Below are 17,599 nucleotides of genomic sequence, written 5' to 3' on the forward strand. Positions count from 1 at the left end.
TCCTGGGCACAGAGTAGTATAAAGGGAGGAAAGTGAATTTGGAGGCACAAACAAGAGGTATCCACTCCTGTCTTGTTTACCACCTTACCGTATAAGGTAAATGAATAATTGCCATATAAAATGAATGAATAATTAATTCCTCATGATCATGCTAAATCCTGAACTTCTCTTGTCCACAAAATGTGCAACTTTTGTTTCGAGTAGTGTCAGAGCCAGATTTTTTTGTCATGCCAATCCTTAGTGCCTTTGGTATGAGGATACATATTTAATACTTCTCTCCTCATTGAACATGTCTTTGTCCTGGTACCTTCTGCACTTCAGCTCTATCTAGACCTCAATCCATCCAATTCTGCTTCTGCCTCAAACTCACTCTTAACCTTGATGGTACATAGAGATTAGATGGAGAAGTATATGCTCCTTCATGGTCAGAATGTCTCTAGAAATCTCTTCTAGCCTGAAACTGAAATGGTTATGGCTTAAAGTGATAACATTCTTTGAATTTCTTCACTGTCTTGTAATAAGAAATTATGGTATTTTTCCAGATTGTATGCATTTGACTTGTCTTTCCTAGGGGTATGAGTAATTTTGTGCCAATAGAAATCATAGCAATGATTTAACAAATCCTATAATATTTAAAAATCATATGTAGATTTATGGTTCCCAAACGATAAATTTTGCATTCTCAGTGGAAGTTATTGATATAAATGTTGAAAATGTCTTAACTCTATAATAAGGTAGAAAAACCTAATTTCAACTCAATATCTATAAGACATCATAAAGTATTTATTGATTTGTTGAGAGAAAACATCAATTGATTGTTTATTCACCCAAAAGTTTATTAAACAGAGATGTAATTTAAATAGATTTTGAAAAACTCTTAATTGGACTTAATTAACTAGTAAGGCAAGGCATCTATGGAAACCTCAGCACATCAATAGTTGAGGTAGAAAATAATACTTGATTAACTGTCCACAATCAAAACAAATGGGAAATGCTCAACTAACATTGGTTTCTTGCAAAGCATATACCACCTGGTAATTCTTTTGAGGTGTTAGAAAAATAACATTCATTTTCTTAAGACCACCTTTCCTTTGTCATCAGGGACCTCCAGGTCTGAGTGTGGGCTGTACGTAGACCTGTGGAGTAAGTGAGGATCAAACATTAGCAAATAAAGAACTTGTTGTGGGGTAGAAAGGATTTTGAACTTGGGAGTAAGGAAATTGGGTTCAGGTCCCAGACCTGCTAACCAGCTGTTTGATCTTGGCCCAGGGCTTTACTTCTCTATTTCTTCAATGGAAAATAATGGCATTAGATTGGGTACTTCCTGAGGAATAAAAGCATGCTGTGTCTATTATGAAACAGTGGCAAACTGTACTTTCATACAAATACTTTCTTTAATTTCCACTCATTCATTCCATAATTTTACAGTCCCCTCTAACAGATCTGCTCTCATTCTGATAATGTATTATGCACTGAGAATACAAAGTTGAGTAATAAAGAGAAAAGCAGATATGTTAGAAAACAAAAACTATACAATAAAACCATGGTTCAAATACTAAGTAAAATGTGGCATGATTTTAACTGATAGACTATCAGGAAAGAGAATGCATTTGCCATTGATTCTAGGATTCTCCACAAGGGGCTTAGGAGCTGCAACACCAGAGACTTTGAGAAGGATGTATAATTCTATAACATAGATGACCTTGAATTAAGAAACTTTATAAAAGCAGTATAACAAACTCTTTTTTAATCTTAATTTTTACTGACAATCTGTGGTTAACAAAGACTTGATGTCCATGGCAGAGCAAAATTTAGTCCCTAACAAATTCCTTAGCAAATTTTAATTGTTTCAAAGTGGGAAATACAGATTATTTTTTGAAATGTAGTGGAAAAAGTAGAGGTGCTCATTCTATGCAGAGTAGAATGGAATTGCTGAATAGAATCAAAGAAACAAGTGAAATAAGTATATCATTTTAAGGTACAAAGGAAATAGGAGAATAACTAAAAATAATGCTATAGGAAAAAATCAGGAAAAGGAAGGAGAAGGGATTCATAGAGGGTGTTGGGTGAGATTATTGATTGTTTTGAAATATGGGGGAAGTTACTAAAACTAAAAAGATAAATGGCTTAAAGGAAAGTTACTTCTCAGGAATAGAAGGAAGGATGGAGAAGAGTCATGCTGAAGACTGTTGGTTTTCATCTTGTTTTTCAGTCCTTTAGAGTTGTGGGGTTATTTTTTTACTCTTAATAGACTATATTGTGTATATATGTACGTATGCATTCTCTGTATAGACTCTATCTACCTATCGATTTATCATCTATCATCTATCTATCTTTGGGTGGCAGGTAGAATTTCTCAGAGAAGGTGATACTGGAGCTGAATTCAAAGAAAGAAGAGTTATATTAGGCAAATAAAGAAGGAACAGAGGCATTTCAATCTAACTATAAGACTTGAATGCATCACTCATGTCTTCTGATTCAAAATATGAAGTTTATGTAATGGTTGATCTAAAGAAATGCTGACCTGAGACAAGTCATTCTTTCTTAAACAAGACTGTGTTTTCCTTAAATATAAAGTTGAGCATAAAAATTGAAACAATATCCTGCTATGGGAGAAGACAGAAAGGAAGCCAGAATCTGGCACTATTGGTGAGGGAATAACCTCACCAATATGGGCTGAGTAACATTTGCATGAGGTGAGGAACCATTCAAAATCCTTGACAATCTAAGTTTGGGAGTGTTGAAAATGAAGCTTTGAGAGTTCTTGATGGAGATAGTTCTTGATGCCAGATGGGGCTGGAGTTCTCTCCATGAGTGGTTTTGAAAAGAAATACAAGTATTTACAACATTCAGAGTCCAGCTCAGAGATAAATAGACTGACAGGACCCAACATTATTTTCTGGCGTCCTGTCCCGTTGGTGTGGATCAGAGCTGTCATTCCAGTGGGAAAATAAGAGCAGAGGATCAGGTGTCTGCTTGTGCACAAACTAATCCTTGGGTCATCAATGTGCCCTTGCAATCAGGGACCACTTGACACTGGAGCAAATTTGTGAGAGAAAATGAGTTGAAACTAGAATTCTATACTTGACCATACTAGCAGTCTAATATGAGGGATAGTTATTTCCAAAAAGTTATATACCACAGAAAGATGAAAAATAAATCCATGAAAAAAAATCATGAACTACAAAAACAATGTGGGCACAAATAATTTAGTAAGTCTTAAATTTAACTCTAAGCAATTATTTTGCTTTTATTTTTATTATTTTGGCCGCGCCGCATAGCTTGCAGGATCTTATTTCCCCGACAAGGGATCAAACCCAGACCCTCGGCAGTGAAAGTGTGGAGTCCTAAGCACTGGACCTCCAGGGAATTCCCAATTTTGCTTTTATGCTGAAAAATATTGATAGCAATTAGGTACCAAAATCTAAGCTCACAGACTTAGAATAGTATGCCATTTTACATAAGGGGCTTGAGCATACTCAAAATAAGGAGCAGCAGTGAAAACATTCTATGTTGTGTAGATATTTATTAGGTCTTATTTAACAAATGTGCTAGAAATATGACAGTAATCATCACATTACAATTCTATATATATTTTTTAAACCATTTAGAGGAGAAATATTGGAATTAAGAAAACAATAAAGGAAAAGTCAGAAAAGAAAAAAGAATAACGAAAGCTTAATAAAAAATTCCAAATATAATGGTAGGAATAAAGCAAAATGCATTAATAATCACACTAATATAGAATGCTACATTTTGTAATAAGAAGTAAATACTTACTTGAATTTTTTGAAAAAGTAAATCCTGTATAAATGAGACAAAGCTTGAGAATGACAAAGAAATGAAATGTTAAAAGATTTACCAGGCAGATGATAACTAAAATTACAGTGATGTAGCAATACTAACATTAGATTGAATACTCATCAATACTAACCTTTAAATGCTATTTTAAAAAGATAAAAGAAGCATATAACAATAAAAAATGTTATCTAATAGAAACACATTAGTCACAAATATTTAAGTACCTAATAAAAATAGTGTAAAATATATTAGTAATTTCAGATTTAAAACACACAGTAAAATATGAAAATATTTGACAAGCTGCAATCATTGGGGAAGAACTTCAACAAACATGTCTCAGCAATTTTAAGATCCAGAAACTATACTGAAGATTGGCCAACAGCGATATAAAGTCTGATATGATATGTAATTTCCTTCAGAGAGTGAAAAACGTCTAAAAGACAAACCAATATAGGAAGGACAGAAAGAGATATTTCACAAAAGATATACAAATCAAATGGTTAGCAAACATTTACATAGATGGACAAAAGCATTAACATCAGAGAAATGTATATTTAAACATTTTTATTTTTACTCATTTTCAAACTTTAAAGAATGTTAGTACCCAGTGTTTGAGGATACAGAAAAAGAAAAAACTTCATGTAGAGTGAAATCATAATTGGTAAATCCTTTTAGAAGCAATTTGCCAATAAGACAGAAATTTAAAGTACTCAGTCTTTGAGACAGCAACTGTAATCCCGTGACTTTATCTCAATGAAAGATTCATGTGTTTGTTTAAAGATGCTACTGTAACATCTCCGTCATTAAGAGAATATTTTAATACTTTAAAGATTCACAGAACATTCATAAAGAATTAGTTAAGCCTACATGTATGATACGAATATGTTGGTAAGATATATGCTTAACAGAAAAAATAAAGTTCTAGAAAAACACATACAGCATTTGTAAGAAAATAATATTTGTATATAAATACCTAGAAAATGTACTGAGTGTCTAGACATCAAATTCCTAACTTTAGAAATTTCTGAGGAGAGGATGGGAAAGCAGTAAGAAAGAGGATTGTGGATAATGTTTATGTTTTTCTCTGCATAATTATTTAAGTATTTTTCAGATAAGGCTATATTAGTGTTGTATTTGTGAAATTAAAAATACCAAAAGCAGGCTGCATAGATGTTTACTCCATATTACAATTAAGAGAATTGAATTATCAGGGTGTTAAGGTATTAAACTAGTAAGTGGAATGACCATGCTATGAATTCAGGAAGGCTCATTCCAAGTCTTCTTGTTATTTTTTGGCTTTCTTTTTGTTGAAAGCCTTAAAAACATAAGGATTTAGTAATTTATAATATTTTTTCTCACAGGTTCTCTTTCATTAACTAAGCACCTGTTCTTCTTCAGAATCCAAAGGTATCAAGGTATCAGGCTGAAGTTTGATCAGTGGTACATGTCAGTGCTTTTGCAGAGATTTTTTTCTATGTTCAACTCACTATGGTTACAAGTTGTCATTCTGCGTTATGGTCCACTTCATTTGTATATGGGAGAAATAGGATTATTCCTAGTGAGCACCTATTGAAAAGAAAACATTGGGCTTCCCTGGTGGCGCAGTGGTTAAGAATCCGCCCACCAATGCGAGGGACACAGGTTCAAGCCCTGGTCCGGGAAGATCCCACATGCCGCGGAGCAACTAAGCCCGTGCGCCACAACTACTGAGCCTGCGCTCTAGAGCCCGCGAGCCACAACTACTGAGCCCGCATGCCACACTACCGAAGCCCACGTGCCTAGAGCCTGTGCTCTGCGACAAGAGAAACCACCACAATAAGAAGCCCCCTCACTGCAAGGAAGAGTAGCCCCCGCTCGACGCAACTAGAGGAAGCCCACGCGCAGCAATGAAGACCCAGCGCAGCCAAAAATAAATAAATGTTTTTTAAAAAAAGAAAACATTGAATTGTTTTCAACTCATTTCTTTTAAGATGTTACATGCTACAAAGATGTCAGTCATATGCATTAATTTTTTATCTTATAAATGGTACATATTCTGAACAGTTTATTCTGCCAATAATCTGAGGTAATGAGGATTTTATTATATATTAGTTGAAATAAATCAGGTTTACAAGGCACTTGATAAAAATGTGAATATCATAAAGGAAAATAATCTAGTCATGTAACTGTAAAAGCTAACAGCTGTTTTGCTTGCAAAATTATTTGGAAATAGATTTATTATTACCTTATAAAAGTCAGGAGGTATTCATAATTGGTAGAAGGAAAAAAACCACTATGTTAGGGATATATACATAGACCTGATATTCTGATTGAATTTAAATCTTATTCGTGGCATACAGCCTAATCTGTTCCCTGGTGATTTTATAGCCTGGGCTTCATTGGTCTTCTATTATGGAATGTATATAATTTGCTAAATATAGCATTAGAATTGGGAGTACTTAGCAACTTAGCAAATCCTAGAATGATTGCTTAGGTCAAGTCCTAGATTGGATCTTCACAAATAGGAATTATTCATCTCTTTAATTACCTAAACAAATTCTTCCCATCTTGGCAACTTTAGGTATTATATTGGGGTCACAAAGCTCATTGCAGTTATCCCTTGGTATCTGTGGGGGATTGGTTCTAGGACTCCCTGTAGATACCAAAATCCATAGATGCTCAAGCCTCTTATGTAAAATGACATAGTATTCTAAGTCTGTGAGTCTCTTTCTGTTTTGTAAATAAGTTCATTTGTATCATTTTTTTTTTTTAGATTTCACATATTTGGGATTGACACGTACACACTGCTACATTTAAAACAAATAACCAACATGGACTTACCGTATAGCACATAGAACTCTGCTCTATTTTGTAATAACCTAAATGGGAAACGAATTTGAAAAAGAACAGATACATGTATATGTATAACTGAATCACTTTGCTGTACACCTGAAACTAACGCAGCATTGTTAATCAACTATACTCCAATATAAAATAGTTTTTTTTAAATGGCATAGTATTTGCATGTAACCTACGCACATCCTCCCATATACTTTAAATCATCTCTAGATTACTTATAATGCCTCATACGATATAAATGCTATGTAAATGGTTGTAAATACAATGTAAATGCTGTATAAATATTTGCAAATCTAGGTTTTGCTTTTTGAAAGTTTCTAAATTTTTTCCCAAATATTTTTGATCTGCAGTTGGTTGAATCCACAGATGTAGAAACCATGGATATGGAGGGTGGGCTGTAGAATGTTTAACTTTGGGATTTTGTTACTGGAAAGATGATCCTGTATGTGTGTGTGCACAGACTCGTATGTCTTTGTGCTTATAGGTGAAGAATATGAAGAGAGAAAAGAAGATCCCCAAAGGGAAGGCCATTTTTGGAACTGTTTCTTGTCTTCACAATAGAAGATCTTTGGGAAGACAGTCAGAATTACCATTGGGAGTCAGTTTTATCCTCTGCACTTTTTAATTTTTATTTGTGCAATACTCTGCCTCAGTTGCCTCAGTTTTCATGGATTGTTCAAGACTTAAATCAGGAAAGATGGAACAGGTTGGTGGAATCCTCTGGAACTTTTTTCAGGCTGGGAAGTAAGTCTAGGCATTCTCCTTCTCCCCACCAAGCAATCTAATGACTAAAATCTGCTAGTTTTCCGAGATAAACTAGTGGGGAGTTTCAAGAGATGATGATAATAGAAGGGTAATAACTACTATTCTTGGATGACCTCCAAAACAGGGTTGTGGAATGTTTCTGCTGGCTTTATTAAGGCTTATACCTACTAATCCCTGCCTCGGGCTGTTATGGTATTATCAGTGATAACATAGCTAAGTATCCCTCCACCGCCATCAGAGACAGTGTTCCATGCTCTGAAATTGTGGGAATATGCTTTTTCATATCAAAGCTAGATAACAAAAAGCAAGTCATCTAAATGACCTAATAACTATTTTAACTAGGTAATTAGAAATGCATCCATATGGAGAATAGAGTGATATCGCTAAAAATATTGTTGAAGTAAATTTATCAGCATTCAGGCTGTATAGTAGAAGGAAAAGCATTTACTACAGACCTACCTGTGAAATTAACCATAATTTGTTTTTTTGCGAAAGGTATTGTGTGAGTGATTTTTGTATGGTCAGAAAGTGAGTCTGAAAGTAGTATCATCTGTGTTGATTGGTAGGTTAGAAGTTCTGCAGATGCCAGAGAAACTTTCTTGTAGCTACTGTTCCCCAAAAATCTACCACCCTGTCTGACACATCAGATATGTTCAATATATATTTTAATCATCAAATAATTTTGTAAAGCAGATAGTTCAGTGCCTACCAAGTGATATTTGCTTAATAAATGGGAGATATTATTATTCTTACTGTATATCAAAAAACAGAACTAGAATAAAAACTTGAAATCATCAGAATAATTGTTGGGCTGTACAGCTTGCATATGTAGCACCTTATAGCAATTATATGAGATCAAATAATTGAAAGGACCCATAAGACTCCGTATAAGGCTTTAATTAAGATGAAGGATACAACAGGAGAAAGAAAGCCTAGGCATATATCAGAGAGGTCCAAGACCTCCAGGCACAGCTCCTGGGACCTTTCTCAGGAACACAGGAAATGCTTTATTTTCAAATCATGAACCTGCAAGAAACATACAAGTTACCTTAGTCTCAGGGGATCCAAAGTACTGCTAAATGCAGCTCAATCCAGACTGTGTAACTATACAAATCAGGTGCAAATCATCAACCTACAGCTTTTCAATAAACAATGTAAACACATGGGTACGTGGTACCTTCGGAGGGGTTTTGGTCTTTAAAAATCACATTATAGATCACTAGCTGATAACTTTCATCCCTATCTTGGCCAAGGGTTAGTGCCATGGTCCTGGGCATCACTGGAGGTCTGCACAGTTACCCAAGCTACTGGCACATTAACCTATCTTTACTCAGCACTTTCATGAAAATTGGAGAAAGGTAGCCTCGTGGTGTAATCTGAAGGAGTAGATAAGGCTTCCTCCTCTGGGAAACACAGATCCTAAGGCTTACAGCTTGAGAAATAAATGTGGGCCACCCACTGCTCTCTGCTTGTCCCTAATGGTGGTTGCTTCTCTGAGTGTACAAGCTCTATATTAGTTGATGGTGGGCATGAGGCAAGAGAAATATGTGGAAGAACCATAATCTGGACACTTGATACTTCCACTGGTGTGACCCCGTGCATCAGGGGACAGGTCTGGTTGTGGGCAATGGTCAGAGGCTCAGACTAGCAGACATACATGTTAAATTGAGATTTTTGATGACATCTATTCCTGAATATTCTGAAAAGTTCATCTCCCAAAACTCTGCACTATTACAGTAGTAAGGTAGGTAGACCCTGATAAGAAGCCACGTGGGATGTAAGTGTGGGGAAAACAAGGCAAGCAGGTAATGTCTAGATGGTAAACAATTACAAAATATTTAACGTGTAAGTAAATAAATGATGATTGCAAGTCCCACCAGCCACTCTGTGTTCAGAGACAGGACATGTGATTTTGGAACGCTTGTGAGAACGAGGCTAACTGAGTCTTGGTTTTGTGACACCTTGGTGCCAGACAGGTTCAAAGCAGTAGCTCGAATGCAGAAGAAGCAGGGCTCCCTCCAAGTACCAGAACTGTGGTTGAAAGTGAGCATTTGGTCCCAGCCACGAGGCACATGCCAAGATATCACACCAGATGGGACAGAAGGTAAGCATGGGAATAGTAAAGATAACACTTTGGTGCTTGGTTATTCATCCTGTAGAACTTGCTGTTTATAATCTGGCCTGAATAAAATGGCACTGAGAAGCAAAACAGCACAGCAATTAAGCGCCAAATTCTGACGCCAGAGATCTGATGTAAATCCTGCCTCTGCGACTTACCACCTGTGTGACCTGTTTTATTAGTTTTAAACCTATTCTTTGCTTTAGTTTCCCCATCTGTAAAATGAGGATAATAATAGCACCTCCTTCAAAGGAGTGTTTTTAGAATCAAATGACATAATAATAAATGTAAGGGTCTTAGAACAGTGTCTGGCACAATATAAAATATAAGCATTAGGTATCAGCTACTATTCTTTTTATTCCCAGAGGCAAGAGTGGAGTTAAGCTCTGGTGGGTAGAGCCTGGCCCAATGCTTTAAAAGGCCGGCTGCCTCTGTCCTAACGTGGCTGGTAAATGATCAGAACAAAACCTTTCTTCCTTTTTTTAATACCCATGTCCTGCTGAACAATTTGTATCAACAATTCCCATTCAGTGCTACACTTCCTGAAGCCCTGCTGACCTCTCTGGCTACTAAGGACTGAACTGTTTGCCTTTTCATGGATTTTACGCACTAGATTGATCTGGGACTGCTGTTTTGCTTACTGTCTTGCCCATATCTACTAGACTTTTAAGCTCCATGCAGGCAGGAGTTACATCTGTTTTCTTTACCACTGGGTACGTAATAACTAACAGACCTGGAACACAATAGAACCACAATTAATGGTTTAAGGAAGGAAGGATTTAGCCTCACCACACGGACCTGGCATTGGATTCTTCTCCTTTGGTTCCTTTCTTTGATGCTATGCATGGCTCAATTCCTTTGTTAACTCTACTTTCACTTCTTTAAATTAATATCTTACCCAATCTGATTTAGTCCCTAGAACTCAACTTAATAGACTTTCCCAGTTTGGGACCTGTGAGTGGGACCTGGACACGAGGAATATTGAGATGTCAGTAGGAGAATCAAGGAAGCTATTGCACCGATGACTTCAGAATGCATCGCATATTCAATAAAAAGGTAAGATTATTTCCTCATTTCAGTACACTGATTTTGTGTATTGTGCTAAAGTCAATGTGCATACACAGGAAACTTAAGAATGAAATAGATATCATGGAAAACAATCATGTCACACAGTAATGTGATATGTAATTGATTATACCTTCAAACTATATGTAAATGATTTAAAGACATTTTTTCACCTTTTATTCTAAGTATATCTTACCATCAAAAATGCATCTTAGTAGTAACTGTAGGTTGAAGGATATACTATCATTGCCTCATAATAATGTGGAACTGAGAATGCTCTCACAGATGATTTGGTAGATATGGAAACTGCCCCTAGGAAGATGGTCACTTGCCCTAAGTCATATCAACACATAGATATAGAGTGTTCCCTCCATTATATTAAAATGCTCCCTGTGGACCCGTCAAAATAAAGGGAAATGACTAGTCATTTCCCTTTGGAATGTATAGTGTAGATCACCATCAGGACCTATGACACCTTATATAATGATAATTGACCACAGACCTTGGCAATAAGGTTTTCTTTTTTTCCCATGGGGTGTATCTTCATGCTTTGTGCTTCAGCCACTACTGATTCATATATGGCCCATTTCTTTTTTTTTTCTTCAAAGTACAGACACACAGTTATTGGCTCTGACCTTGTATGATGTTAAATTCATTGTGGTTTTGAGTAAAAAAAATTTCTTTCCAAGCAGGCTGAATTGTTTACTTATTTCATCAGGCACTTGTAGCAGTGAGATTGAGAAGGTTTTAATGAGTTGGAATTTTCTTTTTATTGTGCTATTGAACAAATTACAGAGCTAATGAGATTTATACTAAATGGGAAATCTCTGCATCACCTGCTGATTTATGGGTCTTAGGGAAAAATTGTTGGTAATTTTTCTCTTTCTACAATTGGACAAAGTTTTAATTTTAAACAATATTTTCTCTGAATGTAAAATAGAAGCACACATTATTTCTTCATGGGAAATACATTTGATATGGTAAACGAAATACATAGTTTACATCAAGGGTCTCCTTTTGCACTGGCATATTTAATTAAGGTATTGCAATGGTATGAATGAGGTTTGACACTGGGAAACCCAAATTCAAATCAAGTTCTGCTAGTTTTAGGGTTTTTTTTTAACATCTTTATTGGAGTATAATTGCTTTACGATGGTGTGTTAGTTTCTGCTTTATAACAAAGTGAATCAGCTATACATATACGTATATCCCCATGTCTCCTCCCTCTTGCGTCTCCCTCCAACCCTCCCTATCCCACCCCTCTGGGCGGTCACAAAGTACTGAGCTGATCTCCCTGTGCTGTGCGACTGCTTCCCACTAGCTATCTATTTTACATTTGGTAGTATATGTAAGTCCATGTACTCTCTCACTTAGTCCCAGCTTGCCCTTCCCCCTTCTCGTGTCCTCAAGTCCATTCTCTACGTCTGTATCTTTATTCCTATCCTGCCCCTAGGTTTTTCAGAACCTTTTTTTTTTTTAGACTCCATATATATGTGTTAGCATACGGTATTTGTTTTTCTCTTTCTGACTTACTTCACTCTGTATGACAGACTCTAGGTCCATCCACCTCACTACAAATAACTCACTTTCGTCTCTTTTTATGGCTGAGTAATATTCCATTGTATATATGTGCCACATCTTCTTTGTCCATTCATCTGTTGATGGACACTTAGGTTCCTTCATGTCCTGGCTGTTGTAAATAGAGCTGCAATGAACACTGTGGTACATGACTCTTTTGAATTAAGTTTTTCTCAGGGTATATGCCCAGTAGTGGCATTGCTGGGTTGTATGGTAGTTCTATTTTTAGTTTCTTAAGGAACCTCCATACTTTTCTCCATAATGGCTGTATCAATTTACATTCGCACCAGCAGCGCAAGAGGGTTCCCTTTTCTCCACACCCTCTCCAGCATTTATTGTTTCTAGATTTTTTGATGATGGCCATTCTGACTGGTGTGAGGTGATACCTCATTGTAGTTTTGATTTGCATTTCTCTAATGATTAATGATGTTTAGCATTCTTTCATGTGTTTGTTGTCAATTTGTATATCTTCTTTGGAGAAATGTCTATTTAGGTCTTCTGCCCATTTTTGGATTGGGTTGTTTTTTTGATATTGAGCTGCATGAGTTGCTTTTAAATTTTGGAGATTAATCCTCTGTCAGTTGCTTCATTTGCAAATATTTTCTCCCATTCTGAGGGTTGTCTTTTGCTCTTGTTTATGGTTTCCTTTGCTGTGCAAAAGCTTTGAAGTTTCATTAGGTCCCATATGTTTATTTTTGTTTTTATTTCCATTTCTCTAGGAGGTGGGTCAAAAAGGATCTTGCTGTGATTTATGTCATAGGGTGTTCTGCCTATGGTTTTAGTTTCTAAATTGGGCAAATCACTTAGTAACTAAGCCTCAGTTTTCTCAGATTAAAAATGTCAATATTTCTGTAAACTATATGTCAGGGTAAATAAACATGTCAGAGCAACTAAATCAAATGCTAGAACATCAATTCCTAAAAACTCAGTAAATAGTAGTGGTGTTGAAGTTGTCATTAAATTTGAAAACCACATCCTTGACTCTATATTTTGTATAGGAAAATTAAAAGCTGGTCTGGGGGATATGAAGAATTCTGTAGGATTATTAGAAAATACATTAAACTACCTTTAATCCTTCATTTAAGACTCTTAGAAGACATGAAGGTTTAATAAGGAAAGAAAATTAGGGTTAGAAGAAAAGTAGATTTGATGAGAATAGCAAATCAGGAACCATTATCATGATTGATCAGTGCTTTCATATGGACTTAATAAATTGGAAGAGGATCTTTCTCAGTTTTGATTGGGCAATAGTTTGTGGCAAAGGAAAAAAAGATGAAAATAACAGATGTGCATTGGTCATAATTCACATGGAGAAATTGTTTTACTTGGAAGTTTATGTATTTCTTTTTCTGTTCTCTCATACTTACCCAAGACTTTTTGCTCCCTTTTGTTAAAATACCACTGTCACTTTGAAAGAAACTTGTAACAGATAAACAGGCTCACACATCCAAATCAGATCTCTAAAGAGATGGCTCTCCTTCTACCTTAGGCACAGCTGTTTTTTTTTTCTTTTTTTTTTTTTTTTTGAGTTTCTAAACAATAAAGGAAACTACTTTCTTATTACTTTGATATATATTTTTGTGGCGCTATGTGAGGTACCCAGGTTGCCACTGAAATCTAGATAAATGATTCGATAAAGATACACAAAAATATAATAGAGGTTCGTATGGTCTGAAAAAGATAAGACACACTACATTAACCCTCTCCATGAGAAATAAGACAAACATACACATCTATCTAAATACCTCTGCCTCTGTGAGCTCAATGCATTTATATCAACCGCTGAAAACTATGTTGTGCTATTGGAATATCCCCCTTGCTGAGACTTTTCTATCCAAAGCAAACTGCCAGGTTTAAGCAGTCCTCGGTCAAGCAGCATAAAGCAGCAGAAGAAAATAAGTCTGTGAGTTTAAAATCTGCTGTTTGGTACAGAAAATACAATACAGCGTATTCTAAAGTAGTTGTGGTTTTATCCTAGGAAGCACCTCTCTACACCAGAGACTTGGGGTAGCAATTCATCAAAATGAGTATCACCAGATTTTCCTTAGAATTGGTCCTGCCGAATCCATCCTTCCCCATGCATATTCCTCCCCTGTTTCTCAATATTTTAAATTCCCTTAGAGAAATTTATTTTATATATTTTAAGACTTAAAAATACTTAACACACAAATAGCCCTAGAGAAGATGCTTGAAAGATCTTTTAAGCATTTATTCAACAATTAACTATTTAGCCACTCTGTATTGCCAGGGACTTTATCAAGTCCTGATCATAAAGATATAAACAAGACAAAAAGCGCAAAAGCACCTAAAGACTAATGGCAGACGTAAAGGAGTACATGAGCAGGCACAGAGATAGGGCTACTTTTCCAATAGAGGTAAGAAGAGGGTGTTATAGGAGTGAAAGGGGAGGGGAACTCATCCAATTTGGGGTATTAAGGAAAGCTTCTTGAAAGAAGTGGCTTCTAACTGGACACCTAGAAGAGGAGAGCTATTTGAAAATGAGACAGGGTGAATTGGAAGGGTAGCTCATACAGGGCAGAAGCCCGGGGAAGAAGTGGGATCAGACTTGCTTTTAAAGAAATAAAATCCTGGCAGTCCCTGCTTTGGGTGAACCTCAAGTAAGTAAGTGTGTCTGGGGCTTGGAGCATACCTGGGAAGGGGAGAGGTGGACACAGATGAGGCGGGAGGAGAAATCAAAATTTGTCACACAAGTCTTTATAAACTGGAGCTTCTTGAAGTATAGTCAGCAGATTGGCACTTTCAGCATAACTTGGGAGCTGGGTAGAAATGAAGACTCTGTTTCTGGGGGTCTGGGGTGGAGCCTCAGATTCTGCAATTCTAACAGATTCTCATACACCCACCTTTAGCAAATTGTAAACTATATTAAGAATGTGTTCTTTATCCTGTAGACAATCTGTGGATGGATATGATTTGCACTTTAGAATAAGTACCCTAGTTGCATCAAAGAGGTTATATTTCTGGGCTCAACACTTTGTTCATAACAGTTCAATGACTTTATGAGTCAATAGGTGACAGTTATAATCCCTGGTGTTCCAATTCTAAATCTGCTGTTTTGTTTTGTTTTGTTACCTGAAATCACTTCTAGTTAGGCTCTTTCTATGAAGGTAGAGGTATTGAAACGTGCAAATTGTAGAAAGTATCTGGTGCTGGGTTTCTGGTCAGTGGACTGAATATTATGAAACCTTTTCTATTTTCATATGCTGATACAATATATATTAAGGATTGCTTTTACTGAATGTCATTTCTAGTTGCTGTCAATTTTTCATGTGTTTCTGATGAAATAAGATTCGAGTTTGAGCTGTGCTTAGACAGTCCTGGGGGCCATTGAATAATTGCCAACTGACTGTTGGGAAAACCTGCTCATCAGAGAGAGAACAGAGTATCGGTGTTCAGCGACATTTGGAAGTTCTGCTTGGTTGACCGGCTTTAGGGGAATTGGCCGCACTTGTTTTCATCTGCTCTGAGGCAGGGTTGTTGTGAAAAGTAGAAAGCGGGTAGTTTAAATTATTTTTTTATAGAGAGGAAGAGAAAATGAGAATCAGGGCACACAGCTGCCTATTTCTCAAGAATATTGCTCGGCTCAGAGCATCTGAGTCAAAGAATTCCTCCCAGGCTGTTGTTGGTTATGACTTAGGAAAGGGCACCTGTCCAACCTGACAAGTGTACACAGTGCTGGAGGCTTCAACTTTCCATTAGTAACAGGAGCCCAAAAGGTTAATTTGTTTTGGCACTTCCTGATTACTTTCTGTGTTCATCTCATTCTGAGACTTCACATTCACCACCTGATTTAGGGGCTCTCCTGAGCAGCATATGATCATTTTTCTAGACTTATTTGCTAGCTTTGGTCCTGTGATCTCTAAACGCAGTTAAATAGCGGAAATCAATTTTCTGTTTAGAGGGGTTGATGAGACCCAGAGAAATGTGAAGATCTCTCTTCTTGGATGTGTTTGGGAGTCAGGCTGAATTGTCTTCACAAACGGATGGAATTTGGAGGTCTCGCCATGGCAATGACCTGGATGCAGGTCCCCTTAGCTGAGGCTCATTTGGATTCCTCATTTTAGGATACTTTGTCTTCTCAAGCTTCCCATCACCTGCAAACTTTTTGGGGAACACTACTATTTTAGTCCGTTGCTTTAAAAAATTCTTTTAATAGCTGTGCATAAAAAAATTCCACTCACATCCAGTGCCTCTAAAATAAGCCAAATGTCTTACCAAACCTCTGGGAACCCTCAGGTGGTTTGATGGGGCAGAACAGATGACATCTGTGATTTCTCACTTGGCTTTTAAGCCTTTCATTCGCTTACTACCTTGATTTCCATAAACTATGTATATGTTTTTAATTATAGTTTCTTTCTTTTTGTTCATTTATTTAGAACTTTCTACCAAGAGGTCATTGGCCCAGATAGGATGGAGTCTAAGGACTGGCTTCTTGAAAATGTCCTCATCAAACTGTTGCTACATGTTTATCCATTTTCTTCACCCTCCAGCAATTCCTTGTGAGACACTTGTGGGAGCACACATTACCCTCACCCACGTACTTATAGTATTCACAATACTTCTGATTATTCCATTTTGTTATTAATGTATTTATTTTTATATTCTTTCCTGTTCCAAAAGGGACTGGAATTCATATTATGAATACCTTGTTATTGTAAATAGTAATAGCAATCAGTGGTAACTTTTTGCCCTTGTAGCCTCAATTTTCTCATTTGTAAATGTATAAATATTAGGAAAACTAGCAAACCTGAATTTGTGTGGAAGAAATTCTTATCCTTTGTGCTTAAGTATTCATGAAAGTGCTGACATTTTGTATCCTTTTCACACTGCTAGTGTCAGGGAATGTATCATCACCTAGAGTCTTTGTTTCAGAATTGATTCTAACTCCACTGTAATCCCCAAGGATGATCCAGGATATGTTAGTGGTAATTTGACTGCTATTTGAGTCATCTCACTGGTTGCTCAGTTTAATTTAAGGACCATGACTGGTTAGCAAAGTCGTGTCTAACACAGTTTACCATATTTCAGGATTCATCCAGCTCTGACAGGACCCATGGGACTCCTTGAATCAAAGATCATTCTGGTACAGAGTTAGAACTCATGGACTTAAACCATGAATTGCCTAACTCTTTCCCATCCTCCTGTGGCCTCTTTAGGTTCACTAAATCCCAGGACCTTGGTACTTATCCTGGTTTTATTCCTTCAATTTCATGCAGGCTTCACTTTTCCTTCCTTTTGAACTTGGCTCTTCTCCAGACTGAAGTCTTTGTTCCTTTTTTCCCCTGAGAGCATTCCTTAATAACTCTTAGAGAAACCCCTTCCAAACTTGAAATTACTCCCTCAAATTTCCTTTTCCTATATTCTTCTGCAGATCGATGCCTTGATTTTCCCTGTATTAAACCAATAATCATTTAG

The 17,599-nt window shown here is 36.6% G+C and overlaps 1 long non-coding RNA gene across 7 annotated transcripts in view; it reads left to right on the top strand.

The window, feature by feature from the left end:
• LOC307188316 overlaps positions 1-17,599 on the top strand; it is a 530,117-nt gene that overhangs the window by 375,417 nt on the left and 137,101 nt on the right. For 6 of the 7 annotated variants that reach the window (XR_013828886.1, XR_013828888.1, XR_013828889.1 and 3 more), the window contains 3 exons: positions 7,124-7,345; positions 9,377-9,508; positions 10,436-10,579. This is a non-coding gene — a long non-coding RNA (uncharacterized lncRNA). The remainder of the gene's footprint in view (positions 1-7,123; positions 7,346-9,376; positions 9,509-10,435; positions 10,580-17,599) is intronic. The other variant, XR_013828887.1, reaches the window with a different exon arrangement.

The sequence above is a fragment of the Stenella coeruleoalba genome (assembly GCF_951394435.1).
Source record: "Stenella coeruleoalba genome assembly, chromosome: 6".
NCBI classification, from domain to species: Eukaryota; Metazoa; Chordata; class Mammalia; order Artiodactyla; family Delphinidae; genus Stenella; species Stenella coeruleoalba.